Genomic DNA, 27,797 nt, shown 5'->3' with positions numbered 1-27,797 from the left:
AGAAGAAAAAAAAGAAGCTCTAGATTTATCCCAAATTGTTGTAACTTTCCCAACTCAGTTTCATGTCAAAAGGACTATGTTCTGTTTTGAGGATGAGACTTTTAGATCCCTGGCTAAAGTTCCCTGCTGACAAAGGTAGTCAGGTCCTATGGAAAGAGTTTGGACTAAGGGATTCTAGTCCAAGCTCTGCCACTAACTGTGCCCTTAGGCAAATAACTTACTCCAGCCTCTCTGACTTTCACAGTCTTCATCTATATAATGGAGGAATTTTATATCAAATTGCTTACCATCTCATGGAAGAGAGAAATGGAAAGGGAAAGAAAGAAAAGAACTTAAAACTTAACAAATTTTAAAGCAAATGTTAAAAATTGTTTTTACATGTTAACTGCAGGAAAATATTAATAAAAAATAGAGGGGTTGGATTATATGGCCTCTAAGATTCTTACTGGTTTAATGTATTATAAATCTAGAAAGCAATATAGTAGAGTAAAAAAATCATTCAATTTGGAGTTAGGAGACCAGTTTTCTAATTCTAAATGTATCACTCGCTATTTGGGTGACCACTCAACTTCTTAAGTAGTCAATTTTTCTTTCTGTTAAATGAGTTTAAACTAAATAGTCACAAGAATGGAAATACAAATAATAGCTGCCATTTATATAGTGTTTTAAGCTTGGCAAAGCACTTTACAAATACATAATCTCATTTTATCTTACCAATAACCCTGGTAGGCAGGTTCTACTATTATCTCCATTTTACAGAAAAAGCAGATGGAGGTTAGGAGATTTGCCTAGATAAATATGTTAGAAAATGTCTTAAAAACAAATGACCTCTCAGTTGCTTTCCACCTCTAACCTATGATCTTATGGCTCAAAGTGGGTTGCTCCTGCCTAAGCCCCTATCCCAATTAAACTTTAAAGCCAAAACCAATGACTCTTCTAGGATGGGAGAGAATAAAGGCACACAGGAGAGAAAAGAACCCCTCCTTAATCCTCGGGGCTTCCAAAGTAGAGAAGCAAAAAATAAACACAGAAATGACATTCTACAGTAGGGGGAACAAAGAAATTTATTTGGACAAAGAAAATCTTTGTGCAATCTGGGAAATAGGTGACCACAATTGCCTTTGCTCAGTGTATATTCAGAATATCAGACTCCTTGAGCTGCAAAAATCCTGAAGAGGTTTCTCGGCCCAGCCTTTGGGCCATGCAGTGATTGTCAGTTCCACAGCTCCCTTTATTTAAAAAGGAGGGGAGCATTCGCCCCTGCCAGTCAAATATTGAAGAATTGTTTCTCTCAACTGCGGATGGGGTATGATAACTGAACCTGAAACAGACTTGACATTTCTCTAAAAGTCAGAAGACCATTGATTGGCCCCAAGGGAGAGCAGAAGGAGAAGAGGGACCTCCATTTCTGTGGGCAAGAACTGCATTATCCACCCATATGCTCCTCTTCCTTTCTGGTCAGGGCACTGGAGGCCCAGAAACTAACTAATCCAGCAGTCGTTTGGTCTAGGATTTCCTCATCAGTATTCACCAAGCAGCACTGGGCACAGCAGGGAGGAGATATTGCAGAGGCTTAAGGAAGAGATAAAAGCAGAGCCCTGGAAGAGAGAGGCAGAACAGTGGTTAACACTAGCCCCCTTGCCTCCTGTATGCTTTCCCAGTGTACAAGACAAGAATTCAAAGATCTCAGGCCTTATAGGAAAAAAATTGGAAGGCAGGGGTAGAAGGGCTCAGAGTCTTGCCTAACCCTGAATCCACCCCACAAACACAGGCCCCTAACAGAACAATGAGGTTAGGGGATAAGGATTAGATCTTTCTCCTTCCAGTGAACCCCAGCACACATCCATTTTCTCTCTCTCTCTCTCTCTCTCTCTCTCTCTCTCTCTCTCTCTCTCTCTCTCTCTCTCTCTCTCTCTCTCTCTCTCTCTCTCCATTTGTCCCTGATACAGAGAAAGGATAAGAGAGTAGGAGTCAGGAGATATAAATCCTAGCATTTTACTGTTATGAATGAAACTAAGCAAAAAAAAAAAATCCCTTTCCCTCTCTGAGCTTCATTTTCTTTATCTGTAAAGATAGAAGCTCTGATTATTGTTATTCAGTCACATCCAGTCTCTTCATGCCCAAATTTGGACTTGTTTTTGGCAGAGAGCAGTTTGCCATTTTCTTTTGCAAATCATTTTATAGATGAGGAAACTGAGGCAAACAGGATTAACTGATTTACCTAGAGTCACACAGCTAGTAAATGACTGAAGTCCAATTTTGACTCAGGCCTTCCTGAGTCTATGTCCACTGCTCTATATACCATGGCACCACCTAGCTACTTCTCTGTTGTAATATTCAGAAGCAAATGGCAGGATTCCAAAAAGGCCCAAATGGAAAAAAAAAAACCATTAAGAAAAGCTCATATTCATCCAAAGAGCTGACAAATTTTACACATTGTCCCAAAAGATAAATAGAGGAGGTTGGGAGTTATAGAGAAATTGTTGGGGTTGGAATCAGGTAGACTTGGGTCTCAATCTCATCTCTGACATTTTCCTGATTTAGGAAAGTCAGTTTCCTTTTCTGTAAAATGGGGACAATGATCACACTACATTACAACATTGCTGACAAGACAAAATGAGCACTTAACATAAACATTAATTGCTTTTAAAATCTTAAAGTACAATGCAAATGCTAGTTATTATTGTTAAATCAGAAAAGCACTATGTGCATCAGACAACTAATGGATTTCTTACAGATCATTAGCATTCTTCAAGCAACAACTAGGATAGGGATTCCCCTTTAAAACAAGTTCCATGCTAAACATTGTTTATTTGTAACATCTCTCTATTTTTTTTTTCACTTTGAGGTCCTTAATGCTCATTGTCAAATGGTTTACATTATGCTTTCAGAAAAAGCTCCCAAAACCTATGTTTAGTAATTTCCCACTTTTTCCTTTTAATCCCAAATCCAAAGGGAATTAATTTTTACAACCCCAAGAATCATTTGGGTGTTCTTCCCTTCATCCTAAATTAATAGCCCAATGCTGTTTTGTGTTCCTATATTTTATGAGCATTTCCAAAAGTACAAGGCTTCTGAAAGAGGCAGCCATGGAAGGAAAGATTAACTAAACTACATCTGAAATAATCTTAATTTTAAAATGGGTGGGACATGAAAAGTAAGGAGAAAAGAGAGTACAATATAATCTGTCTTGAGTTATGTACCCTGGCTCTCTATGTTCCCAAATTCTAGAAACCGGAGCATATAGAGAGTAATACAAAAATAGACTTTGACATCAGCAAAGAATTAGATGGGCAGTAGGTTATTAATTAAGCCTGGATATTCTTCTTCCAAACTCGAGTCTTGCCTATATGGCAGCTTATATTATATCAATCTTGTTATTTAATAGTTTCTTTCAGATCTTGTTGAGCTCAAGAGCCTTTCTTCAGTCTTCATCTTTCCCTCTATCAGTGACTGAGGCTAAGTGTTGGCAAAATTGTAAAATAGGCTGACTTTGACACTCCATTGCTTTTTTTATCCAATCATCAATTCCCCTAGTGTTTTCATGTTGCCCTTTCCTAAAGGACTCATCCCTAAACCCCCTAACCCCAGGGGACCCCATACTTTTCTAACCCCTTGATCTCCCACCAAAATGTAATGAGGCACATCCCACATTCGCACAAACTATTTCCTTAATGCCTAAAATATACTCATCCTTCTTCTCTATTTTTGGAAATCTTTTTCAAGCCTGTAAGTTTCTTTCTCATCGTAAAATTTCTTTAATCTCTCCCAATTAATGTTCTTCAATTACATTATATTTATTTATCTGAATAACATTCTCCACCTCTAGTAGAATAAAAGCTCCTTGGAGCCAATAACTGTTTAATTATTGTCTCTGTCTCTAGTATAGCACAGTGCCTTTCACATAGTAAAATCTTAATAAAACTTAAAATGTATTGTATTGCCTTGCATTGAATTTAATGATGATAATCAATAAATATGTACCTACTATGTTCCAGGAACTGTGCTAAGTGCTAGATAACAGAGATTGGTTCTATGTTGTTGTTCAGGAAGTAATAGGCTACATTTTCTAACCTAGAAAATAATGTATCACTGATGAAATAAAGATATTGAAAGATATCATTTCAATCATTTCCAATATTATTTCCTGACTCCTTTGGGGATTTTCTTGGCAAACATACTTGAGTGATTTGCCTTTTCCTTCTTCAGCTCATTTTACAGCAGAGGAAACTAAGGCAAACAGGATTAAGTGATTTGGCTAGGGTCACATAGCTAATCTGAGGTTAGATTTGAACTCAAGATGAATCTTTCTGTTTCCAGGCCTACCTCTGTATCCACTGCACCACCTAGCTGCCCTTTTATTTCTATGATTCCTTAGCTAATTTTAAAATGAATTTTAATTAAGATCTAAATAGATGGCAATGACTAAAAGATTCTGTCTCATAGAGAATTTTTAACAGAGGCCCTTAGCATCTTCCTGCAAAGGAGTATAGAAATGTTAAATAGCAAGGCAGACCAGTAGGCGAGATATTTAAAGATAAATGAGTATGAAATCACATAAGATTGCATTCAGATTTTTGAAATGGGTGCCTTAAGCCACAGAATCATAGAACTGGAATGGATTTCTTAAGAAAGTTTAGTATCTCACTCATCTAAGATAAAAAAGTGAATATCTGTCCTACTTTTTAAAGCTCTCCAGGTATACTTTCTGAAGTTTAGTTGCTTTGATTTTCAGTGTCTAACTTCTTGGGTCCAATTAAATTGAATTCTTTCACCACAATTTAAGCCTATGCTGAACAAATATTTGAGGTATTCAGTAAAGATTTTTTTAAATCAAATTTGAAATGTATATGTCCAACAATTGGAGAATGACTAGATAATTATGGTACATACTGGAATAATAGGGTAGCAATGAAAATCAATGAAGTGGGTATTTCTTTATGGCAGCTTAAGGAGCCAGAGAAATTGGAATGAGGGGAAAAAAGCTATGAAACACCAAGATGTGATGAACTATTCATGCAGGTCCAGACACTTCAATGTTACTTATTTCCTTTTCCTTTGCCCCTGAGAAGGACTTCTGAGTGCCACTAAGGGAACACAGAAGGAAGAAAATCACTTCAAAAAAAATGGAGAATCTCTGATCATCAGCAGATTTTAGAAGTCAGACTCCTGGGTGGTCATGGGAAAGACATTGGGCAGTGAGCTTCTGTGGTTCAAGTAAGGCTTTACCAGTTCTGCCAGATGGCAGAACCTTCACTTCCATCTTCAGTTCCTGGGACCAGAACCAGTAGAGTCACTGAGGCCAGTGCTATGGACTTAAATCTAAGCACAAAAGCAGCTGTTGTAACAAGAGGAGGTCCAAAGTGCTATAGACTATAAGCTTCTACAAAGCCAAGCATGTAGATGAGCCAAGCAGGTAGGGAAATCAACAACCTTTGTACACATTTCCAGATTTCCTTGTTTACATCCTAAGTCCAGAGCTTGGGGCCCTTTATTCTTTATTTTCTCTCTTCCTGATCTATGGGTAAGTGCTATGTGAAAATCACCAGCTGCAAATGAGAATGGAAGGAATTTGGGAAAGTTTGGAGAGAGAATAGTGCAGAGGGTTCCATATGGGAGAGCTTAACAAGATTTTTTTTGGGGGGTGTTGTTTTTTTTATTTTAGCTATAATATGTCTGTTGACTGTGATCTATGAAGGAGAGAGGGAGTGAAGGCATTCTACAGAAAGAGGAGAAATTTTTAATTCTAGGTAATGAATGGAACCATAGATTTTTGTATTTTTTTTTAAATTCTGTATAATTTTTCATATTATCCCATAATCTAAATTCAAAACTCAGTCAGCATGGGTTTTAACTTGTAACCACACAGCAAAGGAAGTTCACATGATACATTTCAATGAAACTATAAGAAGATTACTTGACCAGTGATTTTAGCATAGAGCCTCTTAGTGGACAACTTATTTAATATAGGGATGGTAGTTTTTTTGTTTTTTTTTTTAATTTTAATAATATCTTATTTTTTCCAAATCGATGCAAAGACAGTTTTCAACATTCACCTTTACAAAACTTTGTGTTCCAAATATTTCTTCTTTCTTCCTCTCCTCCCAAGACAGCAATCTGAGATAGATTAAACATGTATAATTTGATTAAACATGTATAATTCTTCTATAAATATATTTCCTATCATGCTATGCAAGAAAAATCAGATTAAAAGGGGAAAAACGAGAAAGAAATAAAAAAGCAGGCAAACAACAACAAAAAAAAAGGTGAAAATACTATGCTTTGATCTACATTCAGTCTCCATAGATGCAGTCTCTGGATGCAGATAGCATGTTCCATCCCAAGTCTATTAGACTAGAATCACCTCATTGTTGAAAAGAGCCAAGTTCATCAAAATTAATCAAGTGATGGTATTTCTTTCTAAAGTCTTAAGAAAGCAGTACACAAGCAGAATTAAATTAATACCACTAGTGCTACAGACCTCCAATTATCACATGAAGTACCTATTAAATATATGAGTTACCATGATAAACTATGAAGCACAACAATAACTCACATATACAATATGTTAATGTATGTAAAATATTTTACAAAAATATTATTTACGCGTTATCACTTTTAATTGTCACAATAACCATGTAAATTAGGTTAAGATGAAAGGGAAGTCAAATGACTTTTCAGAGAGGTTCTATGTGCCTGAGATAAGGTTTGAATTAAGGTCTTTGGGACTTTAGGACCAGTTCTCCAACTTTTGCCTCCAATAGGAGAGAAACAAATTAGGGTGGGGGGAATTTATACAAAATGATAGAGTGAAATCACCAGAATTGCATACACAATGATAACTTTTTTTTTTTTTTTTAAGAAAGGAAGGAAAGGGGGAAGGGGAGGGAAGAGGAAAGGGGAAGAGAGGGCAGAGCCACTAAACCAGAATCTTTGTGGTTTTCAGCTTTTGATGCTGCCTTAGTAAAGACTAAACTCAAAGTAAAATGTGCTTTGTTTTGTAGGTGCCTTTGCTTGTTTTTTGAAAATGATTATTAAGCATACAACTTAATTTTTTAATTTAAAAAATTCAACTTCTATTGAGCCAGTATATTTCACTATTTTTAGATGATATTTCTAGCTATCCATCTGAGCCATACATACGTTTCTTTGTCAGTTTAAGCTAACGTGAATTAATTCTTCAGCCCTCTAGCTGACATTTTAATGACTAAGATTCTTTCAGAGACATAGCCTATTTAGATTATTCTGTATTCCCTCACTGTACCAAGAATCATGTACTTTTGGACATGGCCATAAAATATAGGAGCACAACACAGCTTTGGGCTATAAACTTTAAATGAGGAACACAGTATCCAAATTAATTCTTAAATTTTAAGCTATTGAGTCACTTTAGGTCTGGGAAAGGGAAGTAGGAGAACAATAACTAAAAAGTGAGGATAGTAGCTCTTCCTGAAAACATTAGATAGCCTATTTTGTGAGCTCTTATTCAATGTTATTTAATAAGCCCAGCTGCCATAGAGAGAGCTATGCTTATTTTAGGAATAAAAGTCCACCATGGGATAATATAATAACTATATTTGATTATACTTTTTAGAAAGACACTATCACAAGCATTAATGTTCAATGAAACAAAATAATTCATTTTTTACAAACACTTTTATCCTCAAAAAGACAAAATATTTTCACATAAAATTACAATTCAATTCAACATACATTTATTTAGTATCATCTATGGGCAAGAAATAGAGGAGAAATGGCATGGAATCTTGAACTTGGAGTCAGGAAGACCTAGTAAAATTAAGTCTCAGATAGCATATGATGCTATGAAAATCATTTGTACTCTCCAAATCTTAATCTACTCATTTGCAAAATAGGGATAAAAAGATAATCTATTTCAGAGGGTTGTTGTGAAGATCAAATGAACAAGTAAAACAAAGTATCTTATAATTTTATGTGTCACCTATTATTAATATCACTATTAAGGCACTTGCTTGGTTCTGGGAAGATAAAGACAAGAAAATCCCTGACTTCAAAGAGCTTGCTTTCTCCTGAGTGAATGCAAGATTTATACAGGTAAGCAAATAAAACTAATTTCAGGAAGAAGAGAGCCCAAACATTGGGGAAATCAAAAAGCAAGCTTCATATAGGAGGTGGCCCATGAACTGAGCTATGAAAGACACTTGAGATTTCAGAGTATTTCATGGGCCATTGGAGGAAAAAAAAAGTAACACACTAAGTTGAAAGAAAAAACTAGAAGATCAGTTTGTCTGCCATCCTGGAATTCATTTTAAAATGGAAGAAGAAAGGGAGGGAGAGAAGGAGGAAGGGAAAAAGAGGAGAAAAACATATGTAATCTATATATATACAGAGAGAGAGAGAGAGAGAGAGAGAGAGAGAGAGAGAGAGAGAGAGAGAGAGAGAAACAGAGACAGAAATAGAAACAAAAATGTGGTCATTGTTAACTCCATTTTATGAATAGAACCAAGCAAATAGAAAGGTTGAAAAATTTTACCCAAAGAGTACAATCAGAAGACTGCTAGACTTGGAACCAGGATCTGGTTTCTACTCCAGCTCTAGTTCTCTCTATGAAGAACCTTTGGGTAACTCCCTTCCTCTGGATCTCAATTTCCTCATCTCTAAAATGAGGCAATTGAATTAGATCAGTGGTGTCAAACTCAAATAGAAACAGATCCTTGTGAATCACTCATTAACTTAGAAACCCACAAGTTAATATTATCTGTGTTGTATTGTTTTTATTTTTATTATTTATGGTTTTTATTTTTGTTATTCATGCTTCCTTAAACATTCCCAAATACATTTTAATCTGGTTCTTGGCCTAGCATTAAAGAGTTTAGAAGGCTTTGATACTTCTGGACTAGAGGATGTCTATGGTTCCTATCAGTTCTGCAGCTTAAACTACCATCCAACAGAACACACCATAAACATTTGTTAATGTTATTGCTAAATTGGTCTGTGAATCTCAAAAAGAATGAAACAGACCTAATCTGAGCCCTGCCTTTCTTTACCCTAGCCTGTGGCCTCCTATTTGTTAGGGGGAAAATGCCTTTACAATATGCATAAAATGTTTTGTTCACCTAAACTGCATCCAGTGCTTCCCCAGAGGGACTCTTCAGCTCTGTTTCCCCAGTTTCAGTTTGTGAGAGGTTAAGGAATCTTGGGAAAGAGCCATGCTATGTGGTTCCTTGGGCCAGATTTCATAAAACCCAAGAGAAGTTTTAGTTTCCCATTTAGAGTTCTGAGTCAGGATACCTTCAGGCTGGTTTTGAGGCCTATCTACAGGCCCCTCACGTCTTTAAATCTGAGGGACCATGTGGGTAAACTTACCACTCTATAGATAAGGAGAGTCATGCTGTAATTTCATAGCTGAAAAATCAGGGCCATAACTAGGACTTTTGTGTCCAGGGCATGTCAGGGCAAGGGGGTCTAACATTAGCCCCCAGGTGAAGTATGTATGGAGAGGGATATAGCACTGTGCTGAGACACCCCATCCCACCTAGATAACTTCCTATGTTGTATTAACTCTTACTACAAACTAGGTGTTAAATGCTACCATCATTAAATCTGCTAAAAGACTCCAAGAGGTCTCAATGGCCTCTTTAGTCCATTGCCCAATGGCAAGGCTCCAGTCATTCTGCCCTGCTAGCTAATACTCTGCCAGATACTGTGGCCCTGCTGATTACTACTAGGGTAGTCAGTTGGGAAAGTAATGTCTCTTCTCTGAGCCTTAGTTTTCTTATCTATGAAATAAGGTTGAAGTAGATCAGAGCTTCTTAACCTTTTTTGTGTCATTGATCCCTCTGTCAGTCTGGTGAAACCTATAGATCTTCTCAGAAGAATGTTTTAAAATAAATTGAAGGAAGTAATAAATTTCAGTTTGAAATTAGTGAAAATAAAAATGTAATTTTTTTCCTTCCAAGTTCACAGACCTTGTTTAATCTATCCATACAACCCAGGTTAATAACTGCTGAACTAGGTGATAGATAAAAATATTGTTCCATTCTCCTATTAGAAGGAGAAAAATAGAGGGAGGAAGGGGGAAAAGAATGAGATGCTTCTGTTGTCCCATATAAATTGGACATAGGACATAGAAACATAATATCTGAAATTCCTACTGTCCATTCCAAATATATCCTACCCTCACACCTCAGCTCTCCCTAAATCTACTTCCCTAAAATGTATTTACCTTCAATTTGCCTGCAGTTCAAATATCATGCTATTTGTTCTTATCTTCAATGTTTCCCTTTTCTGTTTTCTATATAGCTTATTTTTATTCATTCTAAACAGTGTATGTCTTAGAATGCAAATCCCTACACAGAAGAGATGGAATCTTTTTTTTATGCAGTTGTTATGTATTTCTAAAAGGTTGTATATAAAATGAAAATTCCAGAAACCAAATCTTATTTTTCCACTTCTGTATGTTCATTCATCTCAGAGATGCTGTATCCTCATTTCTGATTACTCCCCAATGGCAATGTCTGCTAGCATTTTTGTTTGAAGTTTTTCTGTTCCTACTCCTCCCTCACTCTTTTTGTCGAGTAGTAAATAATCTGCAAACAAATATTTAAATGTACTAGAGAAGCCAGCTATGTAGAAGCATCCCTCTGAATCCCTTTGTAAATGGGTTGTTTCTTTTGCTCCTGTGAATAAACACCCTCTTAATTTATGTTTTGTAAGCCTCAGTTTTAATTGATGGGCTTTCTTAGAACAAATTCCCTTAAATTTTTCAGATTTTCTACTTCTCAACATACGTGCAATTAGGCCCTTAATAGAGTATTTTCTGAGAGAGAAAAGATGAGAATCTTAGTTCAATCCAATAAGAACACATGTCCTTTCTCATCTCCTGTCAGAGCCACAGGATACAAACCCACAGAGCTGCAGATTTGTCATTGAGTTTATAAATGCCAAAACGATAGCTCTCCTGCAAGAGAATTGACTTGGTGGACACATTGAAGATAAATAATGTATGAAATCACTTCTATTTTAACTGTACTTTGCAGTGACACTAATATTGATGAAAAATGTTAGCATGTGTTAGATGGGTTATATATTCAGCAAGAGATAGTGCCTGGCAGACTCCAGAGTTTGGTAAAGGAAAAGAAAGCCATTTGCTTTTAGGTCAATGATTTGAAAACAAGCCAAGATTTGTAAGAAATAGCTGTTCCAGTTAACAGTTATTCAGTGCTCTCTGTGAAATGGGCTGGTAGTTTCACATCATGCTCTTGTGGAAATATTGACAGCACAGAACCATCAATGATTATCTTCTCAATCAGTCCCAGGCTAGGATGGAAGCTCCTTGAGGGCAAGGGCAATGTTGCTTTTTTAATGTCGATATTCCCTAGGACTTAGCAGAGTACTTTGCACATACTATGCTTAATAAAAGTTTGTTAAATGGACAGAGAGGAGATAGGTATTTAAAAAAGAAATAAGATAGCAATTTGGTTTCATCTTCATCAGTGGACTGAGTACTAATGATGGCCCTTTAGGGGAGAGAGGGACAGTAGGTGGTTCAGGGAGAGAATGGTTCCAATTCTTTTAGAATACTCCCAACAAGCAAACTCCCCTACAAATGTAGATCAAGACCTGTTTTGTAGCTTGAAGTCTTGAGTTGCTAGGACAGAGGTATCAGACATGCTGCACAGACTACCTAATCAAATACTCCAGAAGGATCATGTATGGTTTAGTGGCTCCCATTTCTATCTGAGTTTGACAGTAGGACATTGAAATGTCCCAAGGTCACAAATCCAATATGCTTCAGAGATAGGAGTTGAAATCAAGTCTTCTTGATTCACTTTGTCTTTCTACTTCTCTCAGTTGGCCATATTAGCTAAGAAAGCTTTTAGGACATCTATGGTTTTGTGACTATCAAAGAAATAATCTGTGAGAAAACTTTATAATTTTCTTATAGTCCTTGAGTCACCATAATACCTAATCTAGGTCTGACACAGGAAGACCATAAATAATCTATTATATAATTTGGTGAAACTTTCATCAATGCAATAACTAATCACAAATCCAGAAAATTGATAATTAAGTATGTTTCCAACCTCTTATCAAGGAAATAATGCATTTAGAGGTACAGAAGAAGACATATTTTCAGACATAGCCATCATATGAACTAGTTTTATTTGATTCTACTTACTTGTTACAAGAAAAGGATTTTATTGGGGGAAAGGAAAAGATATGAAGAGTAGCAGCAAGTAATTATTGTGATAACAAAAGGAAAAAAAAAAGAAAGAATATTAATGAAACATTTAAAATGCAGAGAAGAGAACAGAAGGAAGTTCATAAGAGGACATTGAGAAGCAGGGCAATATTAGAACTATATTTTTAATATAACATTAAATTTTATATATGTATATTATATATATTTATATATAAACATATATATAAACTTTTTAAACATTGTATATAACAGAGGTTCAGTGTGTCATTCAATCTTTTTTGGTTCTGATAAGGATATGTTCATGTTCATATTTTTCAAATAACAAAAAAGAAAAAATATTACATAGCTTGACCATCATCTTACTTTCTACCATAAAAATGGTTGCTGATGAATCATGACCTTTTCTAATTGATAAGAATTAGGATTCAACTTGAGATTGCATAGCTACAGGGAACTTCCACCCTGTAGTTGTAAGTGCCCTCTACCAAAGTACACTGACACTTGCCCTGAAACTTAGGATCTTAGAGAACTGTCTTGAGAAATGACAGCTTCAACGATCCTTGCCCAGGGTCATACAGCCAGTATGATTTAGAGGCAAGACTTAATTCTAAATTCCTCCTATCTCTGAGGCCTGCTGTCTATCTATATACTATCTTCCTCTTTCATATGGATTCTAAATAGCTATTTTTACACTTCCACAAATGATCTAAAGTATCTTATGATGGCAAAGTCAAAACATCTGAACTATAAAGGATCTCTGAATCACCTAGTTCAATTCTTATATATGCAGGAAGCATTTCCCATCTACAACATTTTAAATAATGAGTCAACCAACCTCTTCTCTTTAGAACAATGTTCCAAGGGGGAAAGAATCCATTTCCATGGTACCATTTATGGTATTTGTAGCCATGTATTAGAAAGGGAATAAATGGATCAGAAAGAACAATGAAAAAAAAAAGAAGAAAAGAGATGAAAATTTTTAAATGTATAAAGCTAAAACTTAAGAAAATATTATTAACTGGTGATACATTATTTAAATAGCTTGAAGGTTTGGAGACTTGATAATTCTCTTTCAGAGCCGATTTATGTAAAGGCAATGTGCCAACTGCAGTAAAAACAGGTCAGCACCTTCTTCATCAAAGACTTAAAATTAATTGCTCTGACCATGTTTCTTCTCAGCACAGTGCTGGTTTCCCTAGTTGTATAACTATACTTTTGGTACAATCAATTCTTCATTAAAGATGAATTGAAGTTTACTGTTTAAAGGAATCTCTTTGTAAATTCTTTTATAAAGTGAATAATTTTCAATGCCTTCTCATCCATATCTCAATTAATTTTTTGGAATTTCAGCTATTAGGTTACATGTAAGCAGCTATTCTAAATAAATCTAGATCTAAGATTATATGTGTATAAAGTATTAAAAAAAAAGTTGAGAAAATGTGCCTTTTCCCCCAATTCATGAGAAGGATTGTGTACACTGACAGTTAAGATAAATATTGATCAGTTCTACTGAACCACTCTTTCTTGTAAAACTTCCATTTGTAAATCTTGGTCAGAATCCATGCTCTTCTCCCTAGCCCTTGAACAAAGTATTTGACTTAGGAGTCTCTACTCATCTTACCACTGCATAGGCAGATCACAGTTGATTTTTTCAAGTCAAAGGTAAGGTTCTGAATGATACTGGGATTAACTGCAAAAACAGCTTCAGTGAAAGAAGGGAAGAAGTGGGTAAAATATGAGAGAGACTTGAGGAAATCTTATACCAAACACCTTAATATAGATTATAATAACAACAAAACTATAGGCCTCTTCTCCCTGCCAACATCACTTAATTGTTATTAGTCCCTATCCACATTGCATCATAACATTAGAGTCAGTATAATAAAATGGATAGAGTGATGAACTAGAAGTCAAGAAAGCCTAATTTCAAATTTCACTTCAACTGTAAAATGGAGATGATAATAGCATCTACTTCTCAGAGTTGTTGTGGTGGATCAAATGAGATATTAAGTGTAAAGCACTTAGTGTATATAACAGCACTTAGTGCACATAATAGATTCTACATAAATGTTAGTTATTATTATTAGTTCTGTAAAATAGACTCTAATTTGGTCAGCCCATCTATGATCTTGTGACTTAAGATAAAATATTACATTGCATTTATATAATACTTTATTCATTTCAAATAATTTTTACCTGCATTATCTTGTTTGTTCTTCATAATACTCTGATAAAACACTTTATATTTCAGGAGATCTATGATTTCATCATTGAGGACACTCCCTACTCCACTGACACTCCCCTCTCCACTACTACTAATACTCCAGAGGGATCATGTATGGTTTAATGACCCCCATTTCTATCTGAGTTTGACAGTAGGACATTGAAATGTCCCAAGGTCACAAATCCAATATGCTTCAGAGATAGGAGTTGAAATCAAGTCTTCTTGATTCACTTTGTCTTTCTCTCAGTTGGCCATTGCTATCTTTCCCCTATACTTTAATAGAGAGAATGAGTCATTCTGAGCAAAAAAAAAAAAGTCATTACTCAGCTGTCAACATTCAGTCAACCCATACAGTCTGTCATTGAATTCAAGCTCAATCCTTTCTAAGACATATAATTTTCCAAAACTTGTTCTCCACTAGTATTGCTTTTGAGAACTCAAAATTACCTCCACATTCCAATAAGGCATTAGAGGAAGACATAAGTGGAGTTCTAATTCATTTCACAGATAAGGGATTTAAAATACAAAAATTATAAATGTCATGCTCCAGATCATATCACCAGTTCATGATATAGCCAGATACAGGACTAGGACTCCTGACTCCTAGTTCACTGCTCTTTCCAATGGAAAATGTCCTCCATTTCTTGTTCATGTAGTATCTATCTCCTTGTTTTTTATCTGCCAAGATCCCCACAGGTCCATGTTCCAGGCTTCCTATTTCACCCTTTGTCTGTGATGGCAGAGATATCCCAGCTGAAGAACTGAGTTTCATAGGTGTGATACAAAAACAACCCATGGAATTCAGTTCTCAAAGCTGAAGATACAGGTTCTCTAAATTCTGCCTCCCATCTTCTCACTTCAAAGTCTGGTGCTTTTCCCATGTGTTTCTGTAAGATACAATAAAAAAATTTCAAGTATACCCAGACTAGCTGCGTTCAGACGCTAGACTTCTCAGAAGTGTGATTCTTCCATGAAAGGCCAGAAACATTCATGGAGGCTCGAAGGTTTGGGAAGTGGCTTTAGGAGTGAGACTCTAGAGTTATGGCACTTTAGCTTTGTAAGAAGCATTAGAGATCATTTTATCTAACCCTCTCATTTTTCAATTAAAAATCTGGCTCTCTACAACCTTAAGGTTTATTTCACATCACATTCTCTCCTTCCCAGTTTCTACATTCCAATTAAACTTGCCTATTTGTTCTATCCCATCCATGACAATTCATCTATTATATGCTTTTGCACAGTGACCTCCATGCCTGGTATGCTCACCCTCCTTATCTCCCATCCAGAAAATCCTTGCTTCTTTCAAAGCCCAATTTAAACTCATCCCCCTCTAGGTAGCCTCTCATGATCCCCCTATTTGCTTATGCCCTCCCCTTACTACCTTATATCATCATGCACGTATTTTATATTTAATTTTCTGTGTACATGTTGTTTCCCCACAACAGAAGTGGAGTGTGCTATTCTTTCCACTGTACTTCACTGCTTTAATTCTCTGGTCCTTCCAGAACTCTTCAGAAGCAAGACCTTGCTAAAGGAGAGAACCTTTAAATCACATGGCTTAAACCAACATTTTCCACTGTCATTCCACCAGTGGCTACTTACCTTTCAGTTCTAGATATGGGCAACAGGTGCTGCCTTCCCCATACCCACAGCTGAAGATGAGATTTTATTGAATGTCTTAATAAATGCTTATTGATTGATTTTAGCACATCCTCTTCCAAAGATCTTAGAACATGTTGTAAACATTGTGATACTCAAGTGGTGAGCCATTATGCCTCATGTTTCATACCATCAGGAAGTCCACTGCAAAAAAAAAAGTCATTTTTTTTTAAAGTATAATCTTCTTTTCTTATACTCTCTCCCTTATATCCATTCAATCTATCCTCAGGAAGGAGGAGTGAATCTGGGATGCCTGGCATCCAGTCACAGCTGCATCTTGATTTTTAAAGTCAGTATTAATTAAGAATCCATTTGCCCCCTCCCAGAATTGAAATCAACATTGAACTAATAAGTTTAAATTTATCATATTATTCTCATGGGTAGCTTAAACACATACCAGAGATGCTAAAAGAAAAGTCCCTGATTAGTTGGGGCTAGTCTCCATTTTCATGGTGACCAATTAAATAGAAATCCAAAAGTTGAGGACTAGAGCTCAAGAACAAGGTCCATACAAAAACATAAACTTGGGAATCATCTGCTTAGAAGTGATAAAGAGTGAATAAAAATGCCAATGGAGAAAGTGTCAAGAGAGAAAAGAAGTGAACTAAGGACAGAATCTTAAGGGGAGGGACCATTGAAGAACAATTATACAGGGAAGATAGCAAGGAATAAGCCAAAGAAATAAAGAATAGTTAGTGAAACAAAGAAGTAGATAAGCATGATATCTCAGAATTCAAGGGACAAATAAGTAACCAGAAAGAGATAATCGATAATTATAATATCTAATATTTCTATAGTGACCTAAGGTTTACAAAAATTCTGCATGCATCTCACAACAAACCTCTAATATAAGTAATATAGATAGATGAAGAAATAGAATCAAAATAGTTAAATGACTTGCCCAAGATCACATGCCTAGAAATATATGAGATCAGATTTAAACCTAGATTTATCCTAATCCCACATCTATCTCACTCTCCACCATGCCACACTGTTTCTGTGGATGCCTCTGATCAATAATACCAAATTCTTGCCAAGAAATGTAGAAGGATAAGTCTGAGAAGGGAAGGGGGGATCAATTAGATCTGTCAGGTAATTAGTGACCTGGGAAAATAGTTTTAGTAGAGTAGTAAGGAGGGAGAAGGCAATATCAAACCACTCCAGTATCTTTGCCAAGAAAATCCCATGTACAGTAGGGTCTATAGGGTCAAGAAGAGTAGGATATTACTAAATAATTGAATGACTATACAAGAAGAAGGATGGAAATCAATTGCAAGGGATTAAGGAGAAAATGACTGAGGAAAAAGTTGAAGCAAAGTATGGATAATTAAGGAAATTAGGCAATATGATATAGTGGATAGATTTGTACTTGGAGTCTATGTGCTCTTAAGCAAGTTACTTACCTCTTTTAGCGTCCTAAGCAATTATCTAATAATATCAGAACTGTTACAATCTGCATTGGAAAAGGGGGTTCCTCCCTGGAGTTCCTGAACCAATAGAATTATAGATCTGGTTTTTAAAAATAGAGGTGAAGAAGAAATATGAGATAGTAATAGTAGGGCTGTTGTTCAGTTGTCATTCTTCGTGACTCTGGGGTTTTCTTAACAAAAATATCAGAGTAATTTGCTATTTCCTTCTTTAGCTCAATTTATATATGAGAAAACTGAAGCAAACAGGGTTAAGTGACTTGTTCAGGGTCACACAGCTGGTGTGCATATGACACTGAATTTCAACTCAAATTCAGCACTCCACATTCAACACTGGTATTATGAGCTGCTCCATAAACATGTTGAGGTAAGGCTTTTTTTTTAAGGACTGGAGATATATAAGCACATTTGTAGGGAGATGATAAGTACTTGATAAAGGAAAATAAAGCATTGAAGCTGCATGAGAGAAAATGAATGGTAGCTAGAAATGAATGGACAATCTGAGAGAGAGTTCCCAAAATTTCCTCCTGTTCTTTTATTCCTTCTTTTCCCAAGCCATCTATCTCTATACTTTTTGACCTCTTACTAGAATATTCTGGATCAGAAAACCATTCAAAAATAACTACATACAAACCTTCAAAGTTTACAAAGATATATATATATATATATAATTTTGATCTTCACAGCTCTGTGAAGTTGTACACTTGCCACTTTCATCTTAAAGATGAAGAAACTGAGGCTGAGACAGAATGAATGATATCAAAAGTCCCACAGCTAGTAGACAGCTTATTTATCTGACTCCAGATTCAGCAGCCTATCTACTATACCACCTAGCTGCCCTGATCTCCTGTAATTTTTGATAGGATACTTCCCAGAAAGGTAATATTTCAAAGTAGAGGCCATAGACACAGAGTCAATATTGCTTTTCCAATGTGAGTGGATTTTCTACATATATGAAAGCCAGGGCCTGTTGAGAAATTCTAAGGAGGTGGTCCTTTGAAGATATGGATGATGTTCAGATCCAGAAGACTTTGTCAGAGAATCAAAAGGTAGGAAAATGACTTGAAAACAGAAAGTACAAGTTTTTAGATGACCAATTATTTCAATTATCAGTTTTCTCATAAAATGGGGATAATAATACTTGCTTTGTAGGGTTGTTGTGGGGATCAAATGAGATCCTCATTTGTAAAGCACTTAGTTACATAGGGAATGCTATATAAATATTATTATTATTATCTCCCCCAATCTAAAAAAAATTACCAAGTCCTATATTAATGTTAGTAATGATGATGGTGGCGGCAATGGTGATGATGACAATGTTGGAGTTCAATGATTAGCAAATTGTACATTTCACTGTCCAGCAGCTGCCCTTCATCTTCTGCTTACTTCTGCAATGGTGTCCTAACTGAGGTCGTGGTTTTCTTGGGCTTTTGAACCAGCTGCACAAAACTGAAATTAAACTAGAGGGCTAGAACAATTTCCCTGCCTCAGAAAGGAAGCTGGAATGTCGATCCCCAGAAAGTAATAGCCTTGTATTTACCAATAATAACTATATGTTATGAATTCTTTTGCTGGCTCCAGGAGATTTGTGGTCCGAAAAACCAGAAACAAGTGGACAAAATGAAAGGCTTTAATTTCTTTTTAAGCACCAAACATTTACATTTGTCATCACTAGAGCTATATCCATTACTGAACTTTCCCCAGTGTATTGTCCAAGAAAACTGTATTTCTACTAAATCAATAAGAAGCTAATTTTTCTGACACAAATCCTTACTACAGTTCTCTATTGTGCAAATGTATGATTTGTCTTTGAAAAATGAACTTCTCAAACTGTTCCCTAATGATATAAGTGGGATTTTTTGATTTGGTCACTAGTGTGTTATAACAAAAGGCTGGAAAAAAGATAATTAACTTTTGTTTTCAAAAGACTTTCCCTTTCTATTGATGTATTTGGACCAAAATGTAAGGACACACAAAAATTGTTACCACGGACATCATCTGACAAGAGAGACATGTAATTTGCTATTGGATAAGTAAATAAACTCCTAATGAGGACAACCTGGCCTTTACTGGCATAAAACTTTTAAGAACAAGTTATAGATATGGCACAACTTTATATTTCAAATTAAGTGACTTTCCAAACCCCAGACAGTATAATATAAGCACCTCTTAATCATTCTTTGCATCCCATCTCACCTTCAAAAATAAAGCCAAACCATTTGTATAAATTTTGGATATTTATCTTCATATACTTCTTTATCTTCACTCTCCTGCCTACTGGAAAGAACAAACCTTTATTTTTGTCTTTATGTCCCCAGTTCCTTGCATAATTACTGAAAGGAACATAATAGGCACTTAATCATTGCTTGTTGAGCTGAATTTTTAATCACACTTTGTACTTGTTTAAAGTGTTTCCACAGATGAGGAGTCAACAACTATGGGGAATTCTAGCTTTGTATAAACATCATTTACTATAGTATAAACACTACCATATATCTTCATTCAGATATCTAGATATACAGCACCCATTATTTTTGAAATATAAAACTGATGCTCTTATAAATCACATTTCTAAAAACCACATATTTTGAAAATGGCCTTAAATTTGTCCTGTTAATTGCCTACCCTCATATATTACATATACTGCCTCTTGTTTATCTCTAAGATACACTTTTGACCTCTACCATTGCCTAGCTATTTGTCCTGAATCCTCATTCCAACTTTGGAATTCCTATATTGAAAGTACCAGAGTTCTTCTGCTTCTGAGCCATTCTGATTAGATGAGGAACCTAAGTCAGTCATATCTCATTCCTCATCAGGCTACAGTTATGCACCATGCCCTAACAGATACCTTTGTTATACATCACACACACACACACACACACACACACACACACTCACTCACTCACTCACTCACTCATATTTGTTTTATATATTTTTACTCCTTAGAATGTAAGCTCCTTGTGTACAAGTGCCATCTTTCTTTTTACTCGTATTTGTAGTCCCAGTGATTAATACAGAAAGTGAATAGTAATTGCTTATTAACTATTCCTCCAATACTTCATAGATCTATCATTTCATCAAGTAAATATTCCCTTTCCTGACAGAGATTACAACCCCTCCCAAACCCAAGAGATCATCGTCAAAAATTGCTATAACCAAAAGCCCATTACCTTGTATCTAAAATGGTTCTGAAATTGAGATATCAAGAAATTAAGTGACTTGTCTAAGATCACTCAAGTAGTCAGTGGTAGAACCAAAACAGGAACCATCCCATCCCACTGTCAATCTCTGGATCTTAAAAACCTAAATTGGCATCTTCTAGCAGGCAGCCTAGTCTATCAGATTGTTTCGTCTTCAGCCACTGATATATTTAGCTGTTCTCTGTTGGAGTCAAAGGCATACCCACTCATCATCTTGCCTGGTACTCTTCCAAGAATCATTGGTTAGATGTGTTATCAAACCCTTGTCAAAAGTAGATGTAAGGATGGGGTTGACCTTCAGTTAGGAAAAAGATTTTCATTAATTTCCTGGGGCTTATTTTCCCCAAAAATTCCTCTACTACATATAAATATGCAAGAGCTCATTTCTCTCTCCTCACTTCCATCTCATTCTGCCTATGCCCATCCACTGAAGCCAAAAAAAGAAAAAAATCAGCACATGAAGCACATGAAGGGCACATACAGCTATCCCTTCCACATTGAGGGAATTAGGGATACAGTTAGGGATGATTTGGAAAATTCACATAAAATTTTTTGTCCATACCAGAGAATAAGTTCTCTTTTTTTTTTCTTTTTCTTATATGGAGTATTCATAACACCTTATTATAAAATTTGGGTTAAGTATCTGGTCATAGGCATGTTTTATGCATTTCTGAGTTTCTAAACTTTTTCTGTTTCATTTGCTAGTCTTCATGTGTCTCCTATGACTTTCACAAAATTCCCCCCAAAATTCCAATTTACAAAAATGTATTATGCTGACTCAATATATATCAAAACCTCAGGGGGGAAAATTGAAATGTGGAAGGGATTAGTAAGATGAGAAAAGTCAAGATGTAGCAAGAAAGGGCAAGGAACCTGAGAACCCAAAGAGCCTAATTTTTTGTTAGGTTGATTAACTGAGTAAGCAGAAATGAGGCATCTTCTTTTATCTCCTACTTTCCCATGCTTCCTCTGGTCCAAAGTTAATTGCTGAAGAACCTACAGACAAAAACTACCCCCAAAAAATTAAATATATATATTAATATATATATATAAATATATATATATATATATATATATATATACACATACATGATACTAACCAAAAGGCAGGACAAATCCTCTCTAACAATTTACATGATCTCCTCGGATATGATGTAACCAAGGCAGACCAAAAGAGTAAACAGACTCCCACAGCCATCCAATTATGCCCATTTCAACAGTAGTAGATGACATATTCTTGTTTCTCTGACTGCCTCTTGAAATAAATGAATCATAGATTTAGAATTAGAAGGAACTTTAGGGGTCACTTTGTCCAACTCCCTTATTTTATAGTTATGATAGTCCCAAGAAGTTAAGGTCCTTGCCCAAGTTCACATAAATAGTAAGGATCAAATGGGATCAAATGGGATTTGAACCAAGGAACTCTGATTCCAGGGCCAGGACACTTTATACTGTACCTTTCCCCCGATACTACCTACTACTGAGTAGTTTTCCGGACTCAATAAGTGAATATATTCACCATTACCAAAAATAAATGTGTAAAAATAATCTTTCCATCCTCAAATGCAGGATTCTTAATTGACATTTGCCCTAGAGGAAATATGCCCCTTCCCAAAGGACTGATAGGGCCTCTAGCTCCATTTTAATTGATTCTTTGTCTGCCATTGGAAGTCATTTAATGACACATCTTAGATTTTCCTACACACAAGAAATAAGTATTCCTGTAAAATCAGGCACTTAATAGCCAATCAGGGTAACAGGTATAATCATTGGAATAAGTTGCTATCACAAAAGGAAAATCCTTTTATACAGCAACTAAGCAAAATTAAATACCAGCAGACGTTTCCATCCATCTCCCTCTGAATTGCAAGATGATGTTGTGTTTTAATGGTAAATGAACCCAGTGTTCCCGGAGCCATCGAGTTAATGAGTCATGTAAATTCTCGGCTTTCTCCCAATCACCCCAGATTTCTATCTGCTTGGTTTCTTTGTGTTGCTGTCATTACTCCCTTCCTTAGGAAATCATTTCTGAGTCTTTCTATGGTGCCACAGAGCTGGATTGTCATTTAAGTGCCTGTTAACTAACTGGAATTGCTCTTCTGTAACTGCAAATAAAATCCACAAGCCACCCAAATGTGTTTATCATGGGAGCTGATTAATTAGTAGCAATGGGGCCCTGGAAATAAAATATAAGGTTCCATCCCACTAACAATGGGATATAGCTTATGCATGTATGTGTTGTTATGATTTAAATACATTTTTCCCCCACAGGGGGGAAAGAATAGAGGAGAGGAAGGAGGGAGATTGGGATAGATTCCCAGTCTGTGGTAGAATGGCAGAAGTGGAATCAAACATAGAGACTAAAAATAACTCATGTATTACATGTAGCCTGAAAAAAAATGAGTTCAGGAAAGAATCAATGTGATATTAGGAGACAGGCCAATCTCAGGGTTTAGAACTCTAAGTAAATTGTTTGACATCTCCTGGTCTGAGTTGTCTTGTTTGAAATATGGGGATAATCATACTCTAATTTAGCATATAGCATAGGTACTGCTGTCTGGCATAGTAGATAGAGGGCTAGCCAGAATGAGAAATACCTGGGTTCAAAGCCTTCCTCTAGCATGTACTAGCTAGATGACCATGGCCAAGTCCCTTACTCAATCAGCCTTCCTGCACAACTCTAAAACTATAAGTTATGAAAGAGTGACTGATCTACATTGGTGGAAGACATTTCCTAAACACAAGTTAAAACATAGATCCAAACTTTTTTTTTTAATGATATGCATTAATCTAATGGAGATGATTTCTTGAGATTTCTTCCAGAACTAAGAATCATGAATCTATGCGTGACTCTTGCATAAAGGTTTTTATTAATTTATAAAGCTGGATTTCTCTATCCATTCCAGATTGCAAGTGCAGCAGTAGCTCAAAAGCCTGGTAGCCTGGTCACTCAGCTGATCAGAAGAGAAATTTTAATCAGCCCTTTTTTCTAGGTCAGTTCACTGGCCAAATTGGTGTTCTCTACTACACATAAGAAGCCTTACTTAGTACATTGGTGAAAGAAGCTTCCCAAACACAGATGAAACCTGCATGGATGTCCACAGTAACAGGTGTACAACCACCCCAAGATTTTATAGAGTTAGCTAAAGAAATCTTCAGGGGGGCAACTAGTTGGTGCAATGGGCTAGAAGACTGACTCTGGAGTCAGGAGGACCTGAGTTCAAACCCAGCATCAGATACTTAACACTTCCTGACTGTGTGCCATAGGTAATTCACAACCCCAATTGCCTTAGCAAAAAATAAATAAGCAGATAGATAGATAAATAAGTAAATGTATTAATTAATTCCATTACTTTTTATATTTAAAAAAAAAGAAATCTTCAGGGCCATGACAATAATTAAAAATTAAAGTAAAGTTGTCAGATTTGGGGGTGGGGGTAAAAAGAGGCTGTGTGGTGCAGTGGATAGAGTACCAGACCAGAAGTCAGAATGACCTAACTTCAAATACTTATTAGCTATGTAATCTTGGCAAGTCACTTAATCAACTCTGTTTACCTCAGTTTTCCCGTGTGTAAAATGTGCTCTAGAATAAAATGGCAAGCCACTCTAGTAATTTTGCCAAGAAAATCCCAAATAGTGACACAAAGAGTCAGACATCACTGGAACAACAGCAACAGTGGAAAAGAGGTCATGGATTCATACTTTGAGGAGATAGAAAAGTTTTTACCCCTTTCTTTCCAAAGAAAATTCTAGAGATGGTGAGATTAAAGGAAAAGGTTGTACCCAACAGAATAGCTTACAAGGTAACTCGATTTCTCTATCTGATAATGGATTAGACAAGTTTGTTATAAAAGGAAGAAGTTTCATTTATACACATTTGAATTTCTAAATGGCATTGGGACTTTGGGATACTTTTATTCTCTCCAACCCTTACTCAATCACACACACACACACACACACACACACACACACACACACACAAAAACACTCACACACACACACACACGCACACACATTATGTCTCTGACAAAGTTTAGGTGATATATACTTGGGGAAAAAAGTGTTGGGCAATTTGAATAGTTCTTTGCAATTAAAAGAGCTAGGACATCAAGCAACTGTTATTTCCTCCATACCAGTGATAAAGTCAAGATAGCATTTTCTTATTGCTTGGGAACAATGTTTTAAAGTAGTTTATGTTTCCATCTTAATTCCATCACTCAAATTCAGGAATTTGACTCTTTTGTGATCTACTGCACTGGAACGTGGACAGACTTCAAAAGATAGTGAAGGACAGAAAGGTGTGATGTGCTCTGGTCCATCAGCATCACAAAGAGCTGGACGTGACTGAACAATTGAGCAGCAAATAAAAGCTCTTTTTGGCTGAATCTATAATATTAACAAGCCCAAGAAAATACAGGTCTGAGCAGAACCTCAAAATTTCATTTATAAGGAGACTTGATCCTAAATAGTTATGTCCTAAATAAACAAACTTCATGGACCAGAGAAGAAAGTATCTTAAGATAAGAAAAAAGAAGAGAGGGCAAGTAAAGAGTGATAGAACAAAATCAATCTATTTGATTATTCACTAGTCATTTATCCTATGAGGCCCAGTATCTTCATCTGTAAAATTAGAATAATATAAAATAAAAAGACTTTGCAGGTTGACAGTAAAGATCAAAAGGATCATGTAAATTAGACTGTTTCAACCAAAGTGGTGATACCGTACAAAGAGCTTTGGATTTGGAAGCAAGACAACTGAGTTTGAATTCTGTCTCTGTCAGTTACTACTTGTGGGATCTGGAACAAACAATTTAATCTCTCTATCCTTCAGTGCCATAAAAAGAAAGTGATGGATTCATTAAAGGAACTCTAGGGTCATTTCCAATTCTCAATGACCCTATAATAAAAAATAAAAAAATTTTTAAAAAGCATATTATTGTTGTGGTTGTCATTGTTATTCAAATGCAATCTTTTTAAAGATAAAAATATTTCCATTCTGTTCCCTCAGCACCTAGCACAGTGACTGACACATGGTAGACATTTAATAATACTATAATGTTTTAAGATTTGCAAAGCACTGTTAAAAATCTTATTTCATTTTATCCTCGCAACAACTCTGGGAAGTAGATGCTATAATTATTCCCATTTTACAGTTGAGGAAACTAAACTATATAGAGAAGGCAGAGATATATATCATTGACCAGATTACATAGGATAAACTTAGAAAGGGAACAATACTATTTGCTAAGTTCAAACCACTCCAAAACAAACTTTTAGGTATTTCATTCCAAGAACATCTATCTACACCCCAGATCATCAAAGAGATAGCATATTGACAGAGATTCTGTCTCAAAGGTCTCCATTAGGCATTTGGAGCAAGAAACATTGATATAAAAAAATGTGCTAGAATAATACTGAGTGCCAAAAAAAATAAATAAATAAAAGAAACATTTCTCTCATGATGGGGGTGAGGAGGGAAAGGAGGAAAAACCTAAACAAACAAATTGTCATTATTTTCACAGTTACATTCCCAACTGTGTGCTAGATAGACTATTATACTTCTCTTTTTTTAAAATGTTATTATTTTTGCATTTTAAATTTGGAGTCTTTACAAGGCTATCATATTGAAACAAAAAGTAATATTTGAGAAAATGAGCATTTCACTAAAAATTGCTAAATGATGAAAAGTTGATCTCATCCCTAAATTCATGCTTATCTATTTACACATGGCCTCAGCACAGTACTACCAAGACATACACCAATACAGGAAAAGATTCATTCTTAAACAACTACCTTCTGTGATAAGAATCTACACTTAGAGATCTCTATGGCAAAGGAGAATTAAATGAAATGGTCAGCAAGCAAAAATATCTTTAGAAGTGAGAAATTAAGTAAGCCCATTTAACAGCTATAGAAGAAAAGGCTCTGATGAGTACAGGATGACACATAAAAAAGATTCAGAATAGAAGCAGAATTCTTCTTCGTGAAAAAAAATAAAAATAAACGTGCTCTCCACGTCAAAAAGACATAAGCTCAAACACAAGAACAAGAGAAGAGGAGCAATAAGCCAAAAATGAGACTTTTTCCATAAATGAATCCCCAGTTGAAAGCTCAATATAACAATATTTTGATTGCCCAATGTGTACAAATATGCTTTTAGCCCATTTCTACTGGAAATAAGTATATGACTGACTAAATGAACAGAGACTATAATTCTGGAGTCCAAAGTAAATTATTTTATCACCATATCTGTTTCTCAAGATGCATTTTCCCCTATAGAAATAAAAGGTTAAAAACATTTTCATTACAGATAAGAAGCCACATCTTAACTAAAGCATTGAAAAAATTTCCAACACACTGACATTTTTATATTTATAGATCATGACAAAAGTCTCACCTGCTTTAACTATAATGTCATTCAATAAGCTTAAACATCTTGAATGTATCTTTAATGTGCCATTTTCTCTACAAAAGTCTACTACATAAATGCATACAGCCTTTCAGACAGAAGATAAGTACATAATAAATCAGGCTAGAATCATTTTTTTCCCCAGCTCTTACCCACGGTAGCATCCTAAAAATTCATTTTACTTTATCTTTTCCAATTCCATGGGTTTTTTTTTCTTCCTCCTCATGTTTCCTTCCTCCTCTTCAGTCAACCCTTTTGCATGGTTTTATTTTCCACATGTCACTCCTTCAATCTAGGCCCTGCTGTCAGAGAGGAGATGGCATTCAGTGTCAGGGGGAACATCCATCGCCTGCCTTCAGGAGGAACACTCAAGCTCTCCAGCAACGTCTATGATTAGAAAGGAAGAGACTAAAAACCCCATTTGCATATGCTTTTATTCCCTTTCCACACCCTGCACGCTAATGTTCTCTGGAAAGTCCCTTCTCAATTCCCTACTCAGGTCAGAGCTGGGGAAGAGGTTGAACCCCAATAAGAGATTATGTTTCAATGTGAACCCTTTCATGTGAGACCAAATTTAGTCACTTGAGTTTCACAAAGGAAATGGGGGTCCAAGCTGGCCCTCTTCTTGCCAACTATAAGAGATATGACATTCTTTGGGCCTATGTACTCCAAAGACTTTTTATGGTCTTTT

General features: G+C 35.8%; 1 long non-coding RNA gene across 2 annotated transcripts; it reads right to left on the bottom strand.

The window, feature by feature from the left end:
- Nucleotides 1–1,045: 1,045 nt before the first annotated feature.
- Nucleotides 1,046–27,492, bottom strand: LOC141556963 (uncharacterized). 2 transcript variants are annotated; one of them, XR_012486669.1, is made up of 5 exons: nucleotides 27,259–27,492; nucleotides 16,011–16,211; nucleotides 13,020–15,295; nucleotides 6,057–6,117; nucleotides 1,046–1,598 (listed from the first exon to the last, which is right to left on the bottom strand). It is a non-coding gene; the product is annotated as an uncharacterized LOC141556963 (long non-coding RNA). The 2 variants fall into 2 exon arrangements; XR_012486668.1 differs by lacking the exon at nucleotides 13,020–15,295.
- Nucleotides 27,493–27,797: the final 305 nt, after the last annotated feature.

This window comes from Sminthopsis crassicaudata, chromosome 2, assembly GCF_048593235.1.
Source record: "Sminthopsis crassicaudata isolate SCR6 chromosome 2, ASM4859323v1, whole genome shotgun sequence".
NCBI classification, from domain to species: Eukaryota; Metazoa; Chordata; class Mammalia; order Dasyuromorphia; family Dasyuridae; genus Sminthopsis; species Sminthopsis crassicaudata.
This window is presented reverse-complemented; position numbering and strand designations above follow the sequence as displayed.